Raw genomic sequence first — 18861 nt, forward strand, 5'->3', positions numbered from 1 at the left:
GTTAGAGATGAAAGTTCGAGTTTAGTATCATTGGATAGTTTTTAAAAAATATTGGATGTCATGTCTGTTATTTTCACTTTTTCGAACCGATGTATATTTCTCGAGCCATTTGACCGTTTCCAAATTCTTTTTTTACACCCTGCATATATTTTATCAGATATTTCTTTTTCTTTAAGCTATGCGCTTTCATTTTAAAATATTTTTCCCAGAGTCTTCATTGCTAATGTTGTCACAGATGCATAAATGCAATATATTCTTGCAATAGTGCTATTACTTTTTAATTTCACCAGATTCCATTTTCCCAACCTAGATCAGGCAAAAATGTTAAAAGTGGCGTAATTGTATTTTTTACCCTAGCTTTCGAGTTAATTCGTAATGTTTTTGATATTTTGGATTAAATTCTAATAAAATATTGAAGAAACTTGGATATAAAGTGTTAATGTGAACAAAGCAAAGCACTTTCTATACGCAGTTGCCAACTATCACTCCTTTTTTTAAGAAAAGAAAAACAATTTTTCTCAGCGAAAAGAATTTTGATTTTTTTAATTATGAATGTGACTTGAGGAAGAATTTTATACAGTAGGGAACCGATTATCCGGAACGATCAGGGCCATCGCTATTCCGGATAACTGATTTTTCCGGTTTTCTGAATCGCTACAAAAAATCGTTTTTTTTATTGTTAAACCCAACTAAAAAAAAATTTTTGGAAATAATCTTAAAAAGAAGAATAAACGATGAAGAAACACTAATGATTATTTCCAAAACGATGGTAAGGTAAACATCTTTCAAAAAAGAAAGAAAAATCCTAAAATCTTATGAGGAGAAAAAAAAATTTTAAAAAATGGCGGGAAAATTTATTGAATTTCTTTCCGGTTTTTTGGTTTTCCGGTTTTCTGATTTCCGGATAACGGGTTCTGTACTTCAGGATAAATAAATTAGCCTAACACGTAAATAATCTGAAAACTATGAAGTCATATTTATGAATGACAGCAAAAATAAATAAATTCCTGCCGTATTGATGGAATTCAGGTAACTACCACAGAAAAGTATTAGAATCATTGATAATTAAATATTAGAATAAAGAAAAACTACTTTAAACCACTCCACTGCTTATAAATATTTTAGACAGTATATTACAAGTTACATAGAGAAACGGCCATATTCTAAATCCTTAATCAACGTCTTATGATTTTAAAATTTCGGCCCAATTTTGCTACCACTGATATATGTATTTCGCACAATACTCAAATGTTGCAGAGTAAGTAGTAGGCACCGAATATAATAATATAGATATCAAGTATTGTCATATATTTGGTAGTTATTAAAAAGGCACCAATACTGGGAAATCGAGAGAGAATGCGAAACGGAAAAGAGGAATAGCTAGTTTTCGAGAAGAGTGAATCTATTCTTTTCTCCAAACTAATCAACAATATCTACTTGTTTTCGGAAAAGAAGCAGTTTTATTTAGGTATATGCTATAATTGTAAAAAATTTCTTGGTACAGATATTTTAGTTTTCTCGTAATAAATGCTAGAATGAAATGTCTTTCTTACCACGTTTAGCTCTTTTCCGTCTTGATGTATATATAAGGATGCCATAGACGACTAAAAATGTAAAGAGTGGTACAAACCCTATACACTTTTATTTATTTATTATTTCTTTAATTATTCAAACGTATCTACCTACTACTATGACTTACATTTTAAATTATTCATATTCAAAGCAAAAAACATACTTTGTCTCTACCATTTGCAACTCACAACGAAGATGTCTTAAATGTGCCGCAGACCATCGTTCTTTTGAGTGCCACAAGGACATAAATACACCACCCAAGTGCTGCAACTGTGGAGAGGCACGCACTGCCAACTACACGAGATGCAGCATCCGTCCCCCCAGGAGAGGCCCTCGTGCAACTCCAGCTACAATTCCTTCTACAACTACAGGTCAAACCCATAGACTGGTTTCAATCATCAAAGAACTAAAAGAACTTTTAAAAAACAGAGAAGTTTTACAGCTGCTTCAAACAATCATGCGTGAGTCCACTCCTGAATAATGTCACTTTTGGACTAAACCTGAACTCTTTTTTTTTTAACTTTAGTTAATATCTCTATTGCTATACAAATTAATATTTTTGAATGCTGATCACACTAGATGGCCACTAAGCCTTAGAAAAATTTATGTAGAATCTTCATGATTTTGAATCCCGATTTTCTGTATGTATGCTATCTTAAATTTTTAATGCTCAATTCCAAATTTCTACTGCAATTAATGTAAATATCACAGATTGAGCTCGTATTTCATGTATGTCCATCTAATCATGGCTGTGTTCATTTTTCAATGGCAATTAATGTAAATCTCCGATCAAGTTTGTACATACTTCTAATCATGGTTACTTTATTATAATGTTACCACATTGTTACATAATTCAAAATGTTTTATTCACTGTATATAATTTTCATGATGAATGGGGTAGGGGTCGCTGCGCCGTCTCGGCACCCAGTTTTGTTTAAATAAATAAAGAAAGAAAGACTTTGTCTCTACTATCTATCATAAACTGGATAAAATGAACAATAAAAAGCTGGCTAATTTTAATTTTAAAAAAGCTAATATTAATTTCATTCAATAAAATTTTGAGTTTAGTTAGTCAACACCTTTTGCATTTTCAGTCGCTCGTGTCAATCCTGTGTTAGGCAAAAACCTAAATAAAAAAAATGCAGATTACTATAAATCAAATTTTCTAAACCAAGAATGATACATTAAATGCTACCACTAGAAAATATTTATCCGCAATCAGGATCGAGTTGGTATCTTTGCTCTTCATTTTGAAAAGTGTTTATAAGGACCACTGCTTAACGAGCACTCATTTATAACGATAAATAAATAAAGTCATAACAATATTCTTTAACACGTTCACGCTGGGGTGACCCACCGGTGGGTCACGCTAGATTGTCTCAACGGGCGGCGCATCGGAGTAAAAACTGGTAACAAATAAATTTCATTTCTTAGTTTTTTTCCGGGAATAATAAAAATCCGTAACTACCAATTGTTTTTAACGGATGCAATGTTTATTACTGAATTGCTTCTTCGCAGTGACAAATTTCCTTACAGTGAATTGTTATTGTTGAGAATAGATTAACTCCTCCCGAATATTATCTAATACTGAAATAGTTCTTCTACCAGTATTTTCTCTTTTCCGTCCCGCTTTCAGGCGCAACACCCGACGTGAACGTGTTAAAAAATATTGAGCACACTGTTTACTTAACACGTTGAATGCCACGCTGATTTTTCATGGCTTGCTCCTCTCTGGCCACACGGTAAATAACTACAAACTAAATCTGCAAATATTAGACAGATTATGTTAGTTTTTAAAAGGTTTAGCATAACTTATCTAAAAAAAAAGTGGTGAAATACATAAACCTACGAACTGTTTAGAAATAGAGGTGGATAAAAATCTATTAAATTGAATTTATTAAAGCAAGAATCCCGATTAATAAACTACCAATTGAAAATATTTATTCGCTGCCCGGAGCAATTTGGTATCTCTGTGTATATATATAAAACTATTTTTGTGTGTTTTATATTGCATTAATTTCTTCAAACGATTTTAGTAACGATAATAATATAAAAAAATTAAAAATTGACTCGAAATATGTGTTTCTAATAATCTTGGCTTCGCCGGTCACCGGTGACCCCTGAGGAGCGACGAACAAACTCAGTGCCGGTCACCGGTAGCCCCCATGGCATTCAGCGCGTTAATAGAATTTAATAAATTTCGAGACTGAAATAATTGAATAAACCTTTTATTTAAAAAACAGTACATGGGGTAGTTGGCTTTTATATCTTCGAAGTTCTCTCATAGGATCGAATTGCATTTTTTTCATTGTTAAACTCTACTTCAATGGTGACGTAAGTAAGTTCTTGATCAGGGGACGCTCGCAACTTCTATTTCCGCGTTTTTGTATATGGAGCTTAATAATTTATATCATATTTTAAACAGAGAGATTAGATTGATAGTTTTGATAAAAATGTTAAGAAAATTTTATAAAGAAATGAAAAGTTTATTGTTTCTATATTTAAACCATAAGTATCTTATGTTTTCAAAATATACTGTGTTCTATATGCTCTGTTTAAATACGTAGATAAAAATGATAAAAATAAATATCTTGTATCAAAATAAAATTCTCAAGGGAGAAGCAAAAATAAAGTATCAACTAAAAACTAAACGGTTTTAAGAAAAACTGCCTACATAAATATATTAAAAAAGCAAAATTACAATAAATACACATAAGAAATAGCTGATAAATTATTAAATAATGTATTTTCATGTGCACAAAGAGAGGAACGAAGAGTGCGTGGATACTTTTATAAGCTGTTTAGTAAAAATCTTTTTGATCAAAGTATTTCAAATTAAAACTGAAATAGCATTTCTCATCATGGCGCAAATCCTTTTCATCAGTTATTTCTTTTATTTATAGAAACTATAATTGGGAGGAATCAAAATTACAATTAAAATCCGATTTGTAGAATATATTATTTTATTCATTTTCATATTCTAAAATCTAAATATATATCATTTGTCTCATAATATAAAATGCTTAAGCTATTTGCCCGAAATTTTTATAGTTATCATTGAAAAGCGGATGTAGTGTTTTTTTCCCCCTTTGAAATGGTAATAAAAATGATCCGTCGGTAAAAATAAAAATAAAATTATATTTGTTATACAATGCCTGGTTTTACTAACATGAATATAGTTTGAATAAAAGAACGAGCCTTATAATTAATCGCAAATTCTCTAAGGAGGTGTTTAGTTAAATTAGTTTAATTAATAACTACTTAGTTCTATTATAATCTTAATTTTGTAATTTATCAATTCAATGATTTATAATATTTATAATGAAATTTTTGTTCGTGTAAATGTGTCATTCTTTTAATATTCCTATGTATATTTTTATGTATTAATTAAAATAAAATTAATGAATCTAACAGAAATAAGTTTAGTTTGATAAAATATGTATAGTTTTATTCTTCTTAATTATTTAATTTTTCTGATGTTCAGTTTTTTTAAAACAATTATTGTATTTTATCAGAGTTAGCTTATTTGTAAACATTTTTCAATTGGTGGTTCAAAGTAACTAAACAAGCCAATTGAATAAAATTTGACGAAATTCATCTGTCTTAATTCATTTATGACCTCATTACTTAAAATAAAAGACTTTAAATATAACCTGTAGTAGAAGAAAAAATCTATATCAACGCTTTAAAAGGTTTCACTGATTTTAAAATGTAGCGTAATTCCACTACAACTATTAAATTTCTTTTAACTGGTAAATAAAACATTATCTGATGGGACTATTTTTTTGATAAGTGGATTGACATCGGTGACTTATGGGCGTGATCTGAATAGTCCACCTCGTCAGAAGCACTCAGTTAGATATGAACACAGTTGACTTGTTATTTGATACTGCGCAAATGTCCTCACGCTGCAGCTAGTCAGCCTCGATCAAACACTACGGGGCTTGTACATGACTCGACTGTTAGTAGCAACACAGGAGCTAACACGAGCACAACCGTGATTTTAATATTTTAATACAGCTTTCAGTCGAAGCCTGGTGATCTTAATACAGCTCTCCTAACTTCTCTGAAAACAACTACTGGCATTCGCCTAATCTAAGAGTTTTGGCACTAATTCACTCGAGTGAATAATAAGTGACTCCACTTGTATGCTAAGTAGGGCGTGGTATAAAGAAGGCGGTACTACATTAAGTTTATGATGCTATACGTTAACATCATATGTTTTTTNAGAATGCTTTCAATAAAATTAAATAATTAAATTAGACCTAAAGAAATTTTAAAAATATTTAATTCCTCATTGTACATATACATGTAGAAGTTTTCAAATTATACATTAAATAGTTTGCTGCTACTCGTCGTAATCCCAAACGCGCATCTTCTTGGAATGAATTGGTTGAAAATTGCTTGAAGATAGGATTTCAATTGATTTGTTTTTTGGTACCATAAAGTCAGTGATCAGAAACCATAAAGTACCATAAAGTCAGTGATAATGAAAGTAAATAAACAGAGCATCGCGAAGTTCAGATACATCGCTGTCAAGGGGACCACGTAATCAGAGTTCGTCCACAACATGCATATGCACATTGATAGGAAACATTAAACTGGTGCTAACGCCGTTAAGATTCATATACCGCATAAAAATAATTCGCACAAAAAAAATCGCACAAAAAAAAATCGCATAAAACCAATCGCACAAAAACAGAATCGCATAAAAAAGGACCGCACAAAAACAGGTCTCACTGTACATAAACCTATACGTTCTTTATAAACGTGTACAGTGCTAAAAAAAATAATAACTGGCTTCTCTGAATAAATTTTGATCTAATAATCAGATCATGACGTTCTAACACTTATTCTTAATGGTTCAAGAGGGTGATGTCAAATATGCTAACTAATTAGTGCAGACGATATTTTAAGTTACGAAATCAGACGAAAAAGCGTACTTTCTCTGAATAAACATACCTTTTTTTCTACGGATAGGAATTTTTGACCCCAAAATATAGAGGGTAACTGCAATTTGGGAAATATGGTCCCTATAATTTGGTCAAGAGAATGATCCAAAATTTGGACCCCTTTATGTTAATTTTACTCTTTATGTATTTTGCCACATCTAGAGAATTTTTTAAGCGAATTGAAAAATTTTGCACTGAATTAAAAGTTTGTTTAATCAAAGACAATTCCCTGCAAAAAATAAATTTTAGTAATTTTCTATTAATTTTATTATTTTATTTAATAATACTCGAAAAATTTTTTAATTGAAAGGTATAGAACCTTTTTTATGTCATTTTAAAGTATGCAATTTTGCATGACAAAATACAAAATTTAAGCGAAATCGATTAAATAGTTCCTGAGAAATTAGAATTTTAAGGAAGTCGTATATTTAAATCGTATATTATAGTCGCAAATAATGGTATTTATCGTAGATTATAGTCGTATATTATATCACCACACCCGAAATAGGTAAGATCAAAAACTTGTATAAATGCAACAAACAATTTGTTCCGCAGTGTTATAAAATTGGATGAAAAAAAACCTAGAACAGTTTGAAAATTTCCGAAAACAACGCATTAAAAATTCCCCATACCTTTCTGAGTCATCATAAATGACTACTTAAAATTATAAAATGTAACCACACTAGTCCCGTTCTAATTTTTCCGGATTTTCCGGAAGATTTGATTTTTATATTTGAAGTGAAGCAAAATGTAAACTTTTTTATTTCATTCGTAGATTTATAAGCTTAATTTAGAATAATTTGAACCACCACTACATATTAATAAATTAAATATATAAAGGTATGAAAATAGAAAATCATATTATGTATAAGTTACTGCAAAATATGCAAATGTTTCTGCCTGCAATTGAGTTTTCAATTCTCGTTTCCCGTTGGTGAAAATTATTCTTGGAAACAGCATAAGTTGACAGGTATATTTTAACTCTTTAGGTATTCCATTTTTTCATATCAATATTTTGTATTTTCTCTAATACCTTAAAAAAAATATATTTTAATATTTCAAGTTTAAGGCTTATATAAGCTGTCCAATTTCTATTATGGCTGTATAATTGGAGGGGTACGATGTGGCATTTTTTTTATTTTAGAAAGGTTGTTTTTCTCAATGAATTAAAGCATCTATTTATTTTGACATTTTTTCGTAATGTCTTAGACAAAATTTAATGTAGTTAAAATGATAAACGGAACTGACTGTACCCATATATAATCGATATACCATATAAATTTTAAGTAGTTAAAATTATAAACTATAACCGAAGCGGTCTTTACCCATATATGATGGAAATTTTTTTTTTAGAAATACCTGAAAACAGTTAGCACTATAAATACTTTAATTTTTATCGATATTGAAAATTTTAAATGCTGATCTATCATTGATATAGCTGTTGTTGCAAATAGAATATGTTTTTTTAACGAAATACCGCTGATCTATCATTGATACAGCTGTCGTTGCAAATAGAGTATGTTTTTTTTAACGAAATACCGCTGATCTATCATTGATATAGCTGTCGTTGCAAATGGAATATGTTTTTTTAACGAAATACCGCTGATCTATCATTGATATAGCTGTCTTTGCAAATGGAATATGTTTTTTTTTTAACAAAATACCGATATATCGAGCGAAACCCGTCTAGAAAACTTGTCATTTTAAAATTGCAATTTTACATATTATATTGCGTGTATTTAAAACACGATATATTTTCTTACTGTGAGATTTAGCGTTTGTGTTATTTAATTTGAGTTAGTTTTCTTATTATGTTTGTTGCTTTGACTTTAGAGTTTCAACTTAGTTTGAAGTAATTGAGTTTTAATTGATAACTTTAAGAAATTTATCTGCAATTTTTCTTACCGTTCAAATATTTTAAAACAGTAAAACAGATCTATTGAAAATGTTATATTAGTCTGTCCAGTGAGATTATAAAAAAACGAAAGAAAAAAAACTTAATTTTTGCAAAAAAGTTATAACATTGCATATGCAATTCATAATCAAGATATATATTATAAAATATATTGGCAGGTTTTCAGGTTTGACGTATTTCAGTATGCTTTAAGATGAAAACGAAAACTGATTCGAAGTATTGCTGCATAACTTAACGTTAAAATAAATGCTCGTATATGCTTCAGTCTTGAAGAAATATTAAATTTTTTTAATTAAACTGTCTCTAATTTTGAGAAGAGAAATAGTAAGATGACCTTGAATAAACACAAAAATACGTCGTTTCTGCCTAAAATGCAGAACTTGTTTTCCCTTTGAAGAAAGGTATATTAAAATTATGAGACCCTACAGAAGTTTGTTTTTACACTTTTTGTTTCTATTTATCATAACCCTTATTTATAAATTATTTAAAAGTTTCTATTCCTAAATTTTCGAATTTCAATTCAATACTTCAACTTTATCATTCAATGATAAATTTAAGTATGTTATTCTTGAATTTTATTTTAAACAGGAATTGAAAAATTCATATTAAATAATGAATTTTTTAAAATCTTTTACGCATTGATAAAAGAACACTTGTTTTTAAAGTATTCGACAACTTTTTTTTAAAAAATATTAATGTAAAATTTTAAAAAACTAGTTTATTTGTTATATGTAAAAACTTATAAAACTAGCGAAAAACTATTATTATTATTTAAAACTGGCAATTTTTAGATGAAAATAAGGCATTTTTTTGCATATACACTAAACACTGCAAAAAAAAATTCGATCTCTTAAAGCAAAAAATTCTTTGAAGTGTTTATTTAGAAGGTGATCACCTATGTTTTGAATTATTATCTTAAAAGCAAGTACATATACTGAGTTAGGGATCAATGTGGTTAAACAAGCAAATTTTTAAAAATTTCCGCAAATTTTTAAAAATTTAAAAACATGCGGAAATAGTGAAATTCTGCTTTTTTTTCTCTCAATCTATTGTTCAAAACATGTCTGCTATAATCACAAGCACTCATGAAAAATTACAGACAATCATTTTTAAAACTACATAAGATATCGGAATCAGAGAAAAAAAATCTATTTTGAGATAAACGCATTTAAAGACTTAAAATCATTAGTCCCTTTGCACACTGTTATCACTGTACACTGTGTGTTGCACACTGTAAATCATTAGTCCCTTTGCACACTGTTATCCCTTTGCACAAAAATTGCTATAACTTTGTAAATAAGTAGAATACAAGCAAAAGTAAAGTATTTTTAAAACGACTAAGAGTACAGGAATTTTAAATTAATAATAAACTCAAGTTCGAAAATTTTGCCCAAAATTATGTTTTTTTACTTGTACATTACTTTCCACATTAAAATTTCTACGTATCTAGTCAAACTAAGGGGAATTCTATAACATTTCGTAGCTATTAATGTTCGGTTATTAGAAAATAATAGGAACTTGTTAAACTAATAGAAAAGAAAATAGAATTTGTAATTAAGTTCGTAGGATTCCAGTTGAAATAAATAATAATATGCACTGTTTTGTTTGAATTGCGAAATTATTCTGATTTCAAAATTTTCTTCTGAGAATTCTGTAAAATATTTGTATTAAAACATTTAATGTTTAGAATAAGTTCACAAAATATTACTAAGTTTTAAGCATAAGAACAAGTTTTAAAAAAAATCAAATTTTTTGGAATAAATTACTGTTGTTGTTGTTGACGTATGCCTGTTTTAGGCAGAGAAGAGCGATTGTCCTTGTTTTCCAGTGGCGCCATCTATGGCCAAGAATTCGACTTCTGCCACACCATTCGTCACACCCGTTTATAGGGCGGACCCATTCACCCATCCATTCATTCATCCACAGATCGTAATTTTGACCTGAATCAAAGAACGATTGATCTCCAATCCTGTACCCCCAGAGATATTGATTTGTTATGAGAACATGGAGGACTTGTACGACAGATTTAACGTGCATCAGTCACTTTGCTACACGGGGAGTCTTCCGCCGGCGGGGTACAAACCCACGAACTCGGACATGGGCCCAGCGCCCTACCGACCAGACTATCTATTTCAAAGTAGAACTTTAATTATAACCATCCTGAATTTTTACACTAAATGTTTTATCTGAGTTTATCATATAGAGTTCGAAAATTCATTTCTTAGATAGAAAAAAACAACAACTTTAAACTTGAAATTCTTGTTGCCTTGAAAACTTTAATTAGTAGCTTATGTTAGGGATCAGAAATCAATTAACTTAGGAAAGAGTTCTTTTAAGTGGTAGCATGTTATGATTTATCAGGACAGAACTAGACCCTTAAAGTTCTTTTACTCTACAATAGTTTTTTTTAAAAAAATCTGTGAGAATTTATAACTTTTGAAACTTTAATATGTCCCTCAAAGTCGATACAGATTAGACTGCNGACAGAACTAGACCCTTAAAGTTCTTTTACTCTACAATAGTTTTTTTTAATTTATTTTTGCTACACTTCTTTAAATTTTTGTAAAGTACAGTTGTGTGGTATTTGTGCAGTGCTGTTTTCGCTCCTTTTTATCATGATAATAATTGAGTAACAATTATAATAACTAAACTCATAGTGATATAGCATGTTTAGAGCATTTTTAAAAAAATCTGTGAGAATTTATAACTTTTGAAACTTTAATATGTCCCTCAAAGTCGATACAGATTAGACTGCAAAAATAATTATTGAATAAGTTTAATACTCCTGCTCGTTTTGACACAAGACTAAAATATTTTGAACTAGTTTAAACTTGAAAATAAAAATTATATTTTCAGCCATTTTCAATTTTTTATGCCATTTAAAAGTCTGACAATACATTACATGGACAGGGAAAAAAATCTAATCATTGTTTGCGCAGTAAATGGAAAAAGGAGAGTATTAAAAAAGCAAATTAAAAATTAACTAAAAATTACACTGACATCAAAGTTATCAATTTTCCTAGTTTCAAAATTTTTTATATTGTACAAAACTAATGATATAATGTGCTCAGCATAAAATCTCAAAACTTGGTTACAAGAATATTCTGCTGAAGTGATTATTTTACGAAATCAAAAAAATTCTTTTCATTGTTGATATAACCGAAGGTCTTTTTTTGAAAAGCTTCGCAACTCTCATTATTAAAAGAGTACAGGTATTCACACTTTCATGCTCATATACTTGTCATTTCTACATTATTTTAAAACTAGTAAATCTCCATTTATTTTTTCTGCTATGACAATATATTCGTTAGATTTTAAGACTGTATATCTCAAATTGAACAAAGATGGAATTTGCCCAATTTCATCAAAATGAATTAAAATAAGACCTTTAATTTACACAAAAGTTATAATTTGTTTCCTGAAATTAAATTTAAAAATATAAATGCCAAAATTTAAGCTCTCGAAAAATAAGGTTTTGATATTTGTAAGAAATAGTATACACTGATGCTCTTTACCAATAATAAAATAGCAAAACAAACTTGAATACAATACTTTATTATGAATTGAATACAATTGTAAGACAAATCTTTATGAAAGCCATTCCAAGCTTGCAAAAGGAAGAAAACAATCCACTCTCCATAGGGCGGTATTTTGGAATTGAAGGATTAGTGCTGCACGCTTTTTCTTTTGTAATTTTGCAACCTAGAAGTTCCAGCTCTCCGCAATAGTTTAAGTGATAGTTTAAGTGAAAGAGCTAAGAGATAGTTAAGTTAAGTTAAGAGATAGTGAAAGAACAGTTAAGTAATTATGTATTTATGAAATTTTGACATGACTTTAAAACATCACAACATGATTATGAAAACTTTTATAAACATCCTTGAATTAATGAAAGTGCTTGTCGGTCAAAATCGCTATTTTAACATACTATCAAAAACAATTGTTAACTAATTACACATAAAATAAAAGTACGCTATCTTATTCAAAATATTGCTAGTGCTACTCACTTTATCTTAATACAAGACTCCTCTTGATAAAGTAGATATTTTTAACTAAAAGAATCAAGCAATATTTAAAATACACAACAAAACGATCTATTTATTTTTTTATAGAGCATTGACAAAGCTGCCATTCTATCAAAAGTAAAGCTTAATAATAATATTACAATCGCTTCAGATCACTATAATTAATAAATTAAAAATGTAACAGCTTTGATTCTTTTGTTAAATTATAAATTTCGATTAACATTTATGTATCTGGAAAGTTGAGAGTTACGACTTACAAATTGGAAGTTGTTGTTCTTTGTATTTGAATAATTTTATCATTTATATTTATAATTAATTTTGCGACTAGAAACAAAGATTTTTAGAAAACAATCATAGAGATAAAATAAGTAAACAAGAAAGTTATTCCCTGGAGGAACGTACAGTTAGAGCACAAAATGAATGAATAAATAAATTAATTAAATAATAAAATTTCAACCAGAATCACTCGTAATGTACTCCGAGAAAATGCCTCCAAATATGAAATAGTTTCTGGAAATGAAACCTTTTAGCCATGTTGGTATTCAATTTATGTACGAAAGAGAAAAAAAAAAAACAGATAAAGAAGTTTAAAAATTTCAGTGATTTGTTAGGAAGTTCCACCCATCTTCTATTTTTACATTGAAATAAATGAATAAATAAAAATAAAACTTGTTTAGTATGTTCATACGTGCAAAACGATATGAATATTAAATTTTTTGGTATTTTTAATCATAAATCCTTTAAAAACCTAATATTTCATAAACTTGAGTACCAAAAATTTTAAAAGCATACAATTTCCTTTATATTTCAAGGAATAAAATTTAGTTTTAAATTAATATACAATGTATAGAAAAAGAAAAAAGTCTGAATAATTTTTGATCTCATGATCGGATTTGCACGCACTTGTACTCAATTCTAGGGTAACGTTATACCACGGGAGTGTGTACGTTAAATGCGTTTTCTTACTGATTCCTTATCTTAAAATATTGAGCCCTCAAACCAATTAGGTTTGTTCTAGTACCTGAAAATCCGATCATTAAATCAAAAGTTATTCAGAGTGCTCCTTTAAGATATTTTCATTAGGCGTAATCTCTAAGTATATTAAAGGAGAAAAAATTCTAGTTCATAAAAAGTACCGGAAAAAGATGGTTAAAAAAATTTGCAAATATTCAATGAAAAACATTTTGCTTTAGTTTTTTCCTTCTACTGATCGCACTCCCTAAACGTTAGACAAATTGCATTTTTTGATAAAAGTTTCAAGTCTTCTACAAAAAAAATTCGTTCCCAAGATTTTACAAATTAGAATTTATAATGAAGATATTTTTCTGAGACATAAATTAAAAAGTTATATTAAAAAAATATCATAAAAAAGTTAGTTTCATTCCTAAATTAACGCATCCTTTTAATAATCAGAGAAAACTATTCCATCAAAACCACTGACTTTGATCTTAATTATTTCATTCAGTCATAACTACCTTTTAAAAGATCACGTACTGTGAGTTTACCTTTTTTTTTTAAACTTTAAATGAAATATCAATTAAGAGAAAAACTAGCACCTCTAATTGGTTTCTAAACGCACTTAACTTTTTAAATGATTTCAATGAAATTGATTATATCAGAGGTTTCCAAACTTTTGCATGTTCTGCTCTCTACTTAAACGAAAATATCTTGAAAAACTATTAGTTAGAAAGAAAAAAAAAGCTAACTTCCCTTGTCGCTTTTTAAACGCACTTATCATGCACTTATCATTGACGCACTATACATGATTTAATATATGGGTTGATAATAATTTAAATGATTTTAATGAAATTGGTTCCAACCTCTGTGGCACCCTAACGAGATTTAAAAGTTTTTTTCAGGGCATCCATTCTAGTGAAGTAAAAAGACTCGAAACAGTACTGCCATTTAAATAATGAGTCCGAGAAATTTACTAGCCAAGCAAAAATTAATTACGTAATTAGCACCAATTTTTAATCAACGTAAAATATGTGGCTCTGCAATAATTTAGACAAAAATGGTAGGTAGTGAGTGGCCAGTGGTAGGAGTAAGTTATGTTCTAAGAAAAAAAAAAAAAAGAGTTCCTCCGGGTCTAAGGAATTTTTAAAAGTGGTAGAGAAAATTGAGATTTTGCAAAATATGTAACCACTACTATTTTGTTTTTGTGAGAAAAAAAATATATTTACATGAAATTTTTGTTCAAGAAACCTCCTTTTTATCAATTACTAACTGAATATCCGTTCTTCGTATGGGATGAAGGGAAAAAAAATCAAACTTATAACTGAAAGGCTTATACTGACACTATTAATAAGGTTAATAAAATTTAATTTCTCTTTATTATTATTTGTTGCTCTACCCGGTGACTTTACGTTATTAAATTAACCAAAACAATCTTTACATAATTCATCCCATCAGAACAGAGATTAACTGTATTCAGCATCACGTGACCAACTCATTATGGTCTAATTTTACCTCTATCAAGTAATTTCCTCTTGTACATATTTCCACAGTATCGGTATTATTAAAACTAATTATTATAATTAAATATATTACACTCTGTGTCTATATTAGTATATTTAGTACTCAATACGTAACCTTTCGATATTTAAGTTGCGTACGAAATACATTTATCAGTGGTAGCGACTTTTTAAAATTAAATAAAATTCGTATAAGACCTGGAGAAATTTAGAGCATGGCTATTTCTCCATTTGACTTTTAATATACTGTTTAAAATATTTATAAGTAGCTGTGGAAAAACGTTCTTTTAATTCAAATTAATTAAAATATTAATACATTATCCTTGCTATCACTAGAAAAATATTTCCTGAAAATACAGAAAACTGTTGTAGAATTCTTATTAAAACTGCTACAGTTACCATAATACGTAATTTTAGTAGTGCGTATTACCAAAATCAATTAAATGTCATCCACGTAAGGCGATTTTCTGTGGTTCCCCTCTAGACGAATAAACCACTAAACGAATAATTTCCCTCATTAATGTTGCTTTTTAGTACATAGTTATTTTTTTATTTCAATTATTACATACGATCAATATTAATTATTTGCTGTAAATAATAACATGGTAATTTTTACGGTTCCTCAAAACGAATAAATACCTTTTCTCTATTAACTTAGCTTTTTAGTACATAGGTTTTTTTATTTTTATTTCAACCAATACATATTGCCAATATTATTTACGCATTATTAGTGTCAATAATAGAAATGCAATTATGTAGAGCTCCTCTAAACGAACCTTTTCTCCAAAACTTTTGCTTTTTAGCACATATCTGCCTCGATTTCTGTAGTAGAGGCAGTTAGTTCAATAATAACAAAATATTTTTTAGTGTGATAAAAATATACTATTTCTTTAAAAAGAAAAATTTTTTTTAAAAATTTCACCTAAAGAATAAATGAGAGAAAAAAATTGCCTCCTCATCATACTTAAAAAATCTTGTTTAATAAAGAATATTGTAATGAGTTAGTGAAGAAAATAAAAATGAGAACTAATAAAACATAAAAAAAAACTAAATTATATTTTTTAATTTCTTCACTTTCCTTTTTACTTATTTAGTAATATTTATAGGATTCCATGATAATATTTATAAGATTTCACGATAATATGATTATTTGGAATTTTACGATAATGTTATTACTTTATTTAAACTGTCAAAAGATGGCGCCACAAAAGTTATATAAAATCATTTTTACACTCACCATTTTAAATTTTATAATTTCAAAATAAATATTTTAAAATGTTTCATTATTTGGGCCCCATTTAGAAAACCATATTTTGATTAACAATTATAACAAATGTTAAATACATATAATACTAAAATTCATGAAACGTTGATATTATTTTCAAAATTCTCTGATATATTTATAAAAAACAAAAACAAATTTTTCCTTTAAAACATTTACTTGAGAAAATATTTTACGATATAGTTTTTAAAATCTGATTAATGAATTTATAATTATATAATTAAAAACAAATAAATACTTTAAAAATATTTAGAATGTAAAGAAAAAAGTACTTATGTTGTGAAAAATGTAATATTTATTAAAAAGAATTGATAATATATTTTTACTTTCGAAAAGAGAACTAAATAAAAACTAAAAAATATTATTTTTTCTATCTTCCCAATAAAAAGAAAGAACAAAAAAAAACTCCGTCGAGCCGGAGTCGAACCAGCGACCTATGGATGACTATGATATACCACTACAGTCCACCGCTCTGCCAACTGAGCTATCGACGGATACATTTGAGAGTGTTAAGTTAATAAATAAAAAAAGTCTTTAATTATGTCAAAAATTTTATTATGTTGATTATTTTTTTCACCATAATTGTTTTATATTTTCTTATTTAAATTAAAAATTATAATTCAAAATATTATTTAAAAATTATAAATAAAAATCATTCAATAATTTAAAATTTTATAATAATGAATAAAAATTATGTAACAATTGGAAATTATAACAAAAATTGAGAATTACTAAAAAATTTCTGAGCTTTAACAAAATCTAGAAATGAATTTAATAGGGACGACGAAATTAATGTATTTCAGCGAAAAACCATAATTTTTTTTGGAGTAAATTAAAAGAAATATCAGTGATAAATTTAATAAAAGAATATGAATTTTAGAACAAGATCACTGAAAACTATTACTAATTTCGCGTTCTAACGTGATTAGGGTGTAGGGGAGTATTTAATTTACTCACATTCTTTATTTTTCAATAATATAAGCAGATAAATAAATAATAAATTTTCAATAAATAAGCTTACTGCAGATCTTACTTTTAATAAATTTGTAATAAAAAACATTTCTTTAAAAAGAAAATACATTTAAACTATATTAATTTTTGGTAAAGAAAATAGTCGTTTTAGAAAGGATTGTTTTTAAAAAATTACTAAGCTAAATTTTTTAAAACTGAATGTTCTAAGATGTAAAATTATTTCAATTTAATTAATATTAGAAAATTAATATTTATTTATAATTAGCGATGAAATTTCAACCCCCCCCCNAAGTCTCCTAAAAAAAAAATTCGTTCCCAAAAATTTTTCAAATTAGAATTTATAACGAAGATATTTTTCTGAGGTATATATTAAAAAGTTATATAAAAAAATATCATAAAAAAGTTAGTTTAATTCCTAAATTATCCCATCCCCTTAATAATAAGGGAAAACTATTCCATCAAAGCCTTTGGTCTTAATTATTTCATTCAGTCGGAACTACCTTTTAAAAGATCACGTACAGTGAGTTTACCTTTTTTTTAAAACTTTAAGTGAAATATCAATTAAGAGAAAAAGTAGCGCCTCTAGTTGGTTTTTAAACTCACTCAACTGTTTAAATGATTTCAATGAAATTGATTATATCAGAGGTTCCAAAATTTTTCATGTTCTGCTTTCTACTTAAAAGAAAATATCTTGAAAAACTATCAGTTAGAAAAAAAGAAAAATAAACTAATACCTCTTGTCGCTTTTTAAACTCTCTTTAATAAATGATTTAATATAATGGTTTATAATAATTTAAATAATTTTAATGAAATTATTCCAACTTTCCTAACGTTTCCAACCTGCGGCGCCCTAACGAGATTTAACACTTTTTCAGGGCATCCATTCTAGTGAAGTAAAAAGACTCGAAACAGTACTGCTATTTGAATAATGAGCCCGAGAAACTTACTAGCCAAGCACCTATTAATTACGTAATTAGTGCCAATTTTTAATCAACGTAAAATATGTGGCTCTGAAATAATTTAGACAAAAATGGTAGGTAGTGGCTAGTGGTAGGAGTAAGTTATGTTCTAAGAAAGGTTTCCTCTGTGTCTAAGAAATTTTCAAAAGTGGTAGAGAAAGTTGAGATTTTATAAAATATGTAACCACTACTATTTTATGTTTGTGAAAGAAAGCATATTTACATGAGATTTTTATTTAAGAAACCTCCTAACTTTTTTTTATCAGTTACTAACTGTATATCTGTTCTTCGCATGGGGTGAAAAAAAATCGTACACAAAACTTAAAGGTTTATACTGACACCATTAATAAAGCTAAAATAATTCAATTTCTCTTTATTATTATTTGTTGCTCTACCCGGTGGCTTTACGTTATTACATTAAGCAAAACAATTTTTTCAAAATTCATCCCATCAGAATAGAGATTAACTGCATCCAGCATCACGTGACCAACTCATTATGGTTTAATTTTACCTCTATCAAGTAATTTCCTCTTGTACATATTTCCACAGTATCGGTATTATTAAAACTAATTATTATAATTAAATATATCAATATAATACACTCTGCGTCTATATTAGTATATTTAGTACTTAATACGCAACCTTTAGATATTTGACTTGTGTACGAAATACATTTATCAGTGGTAGCGACATTTTAAAAGTAAATAAAATTC

General features: G+C 28.0%; 1 non-coding gene across 1 annotated transcript; it reads right to left on the reverse strand.

Annotated features, from left to right (window-relative positions):
- Positions 1 to 16623: 16623 nt before the first annotated feature.
- TRNAY-GUA (transfer RNA tyrosine (anticodon GUA)) lies at positions 16624 to 16711 on the reverse strand. Its single transcript is given in 2 exon segments — positions 16624 to 16659; positions 16675 to 16711. It is a non-coding gene; the product is annotated as a tRNA-Tyr (tRNA).
- Positions 16712 to 18861: the final 2150 nt, after the last annotated feature.

This window comes from Parasteatoda tepidariorum, chromosome 10 (genome assembly GCF_043381705.1).
Source record: "Parasteatoda tepidariorum isolate YZ-2023 chromosome 10, CAS_Ptep_4.0, whole genome shotgun sequence".
Classification (NCBI taxonomy): Eukaryota; Metazoa; Arthropoda; class Arachnida; order Araneae; family Theridiidae; genus Parasteatoda; species Parasteatoda tepidariorum.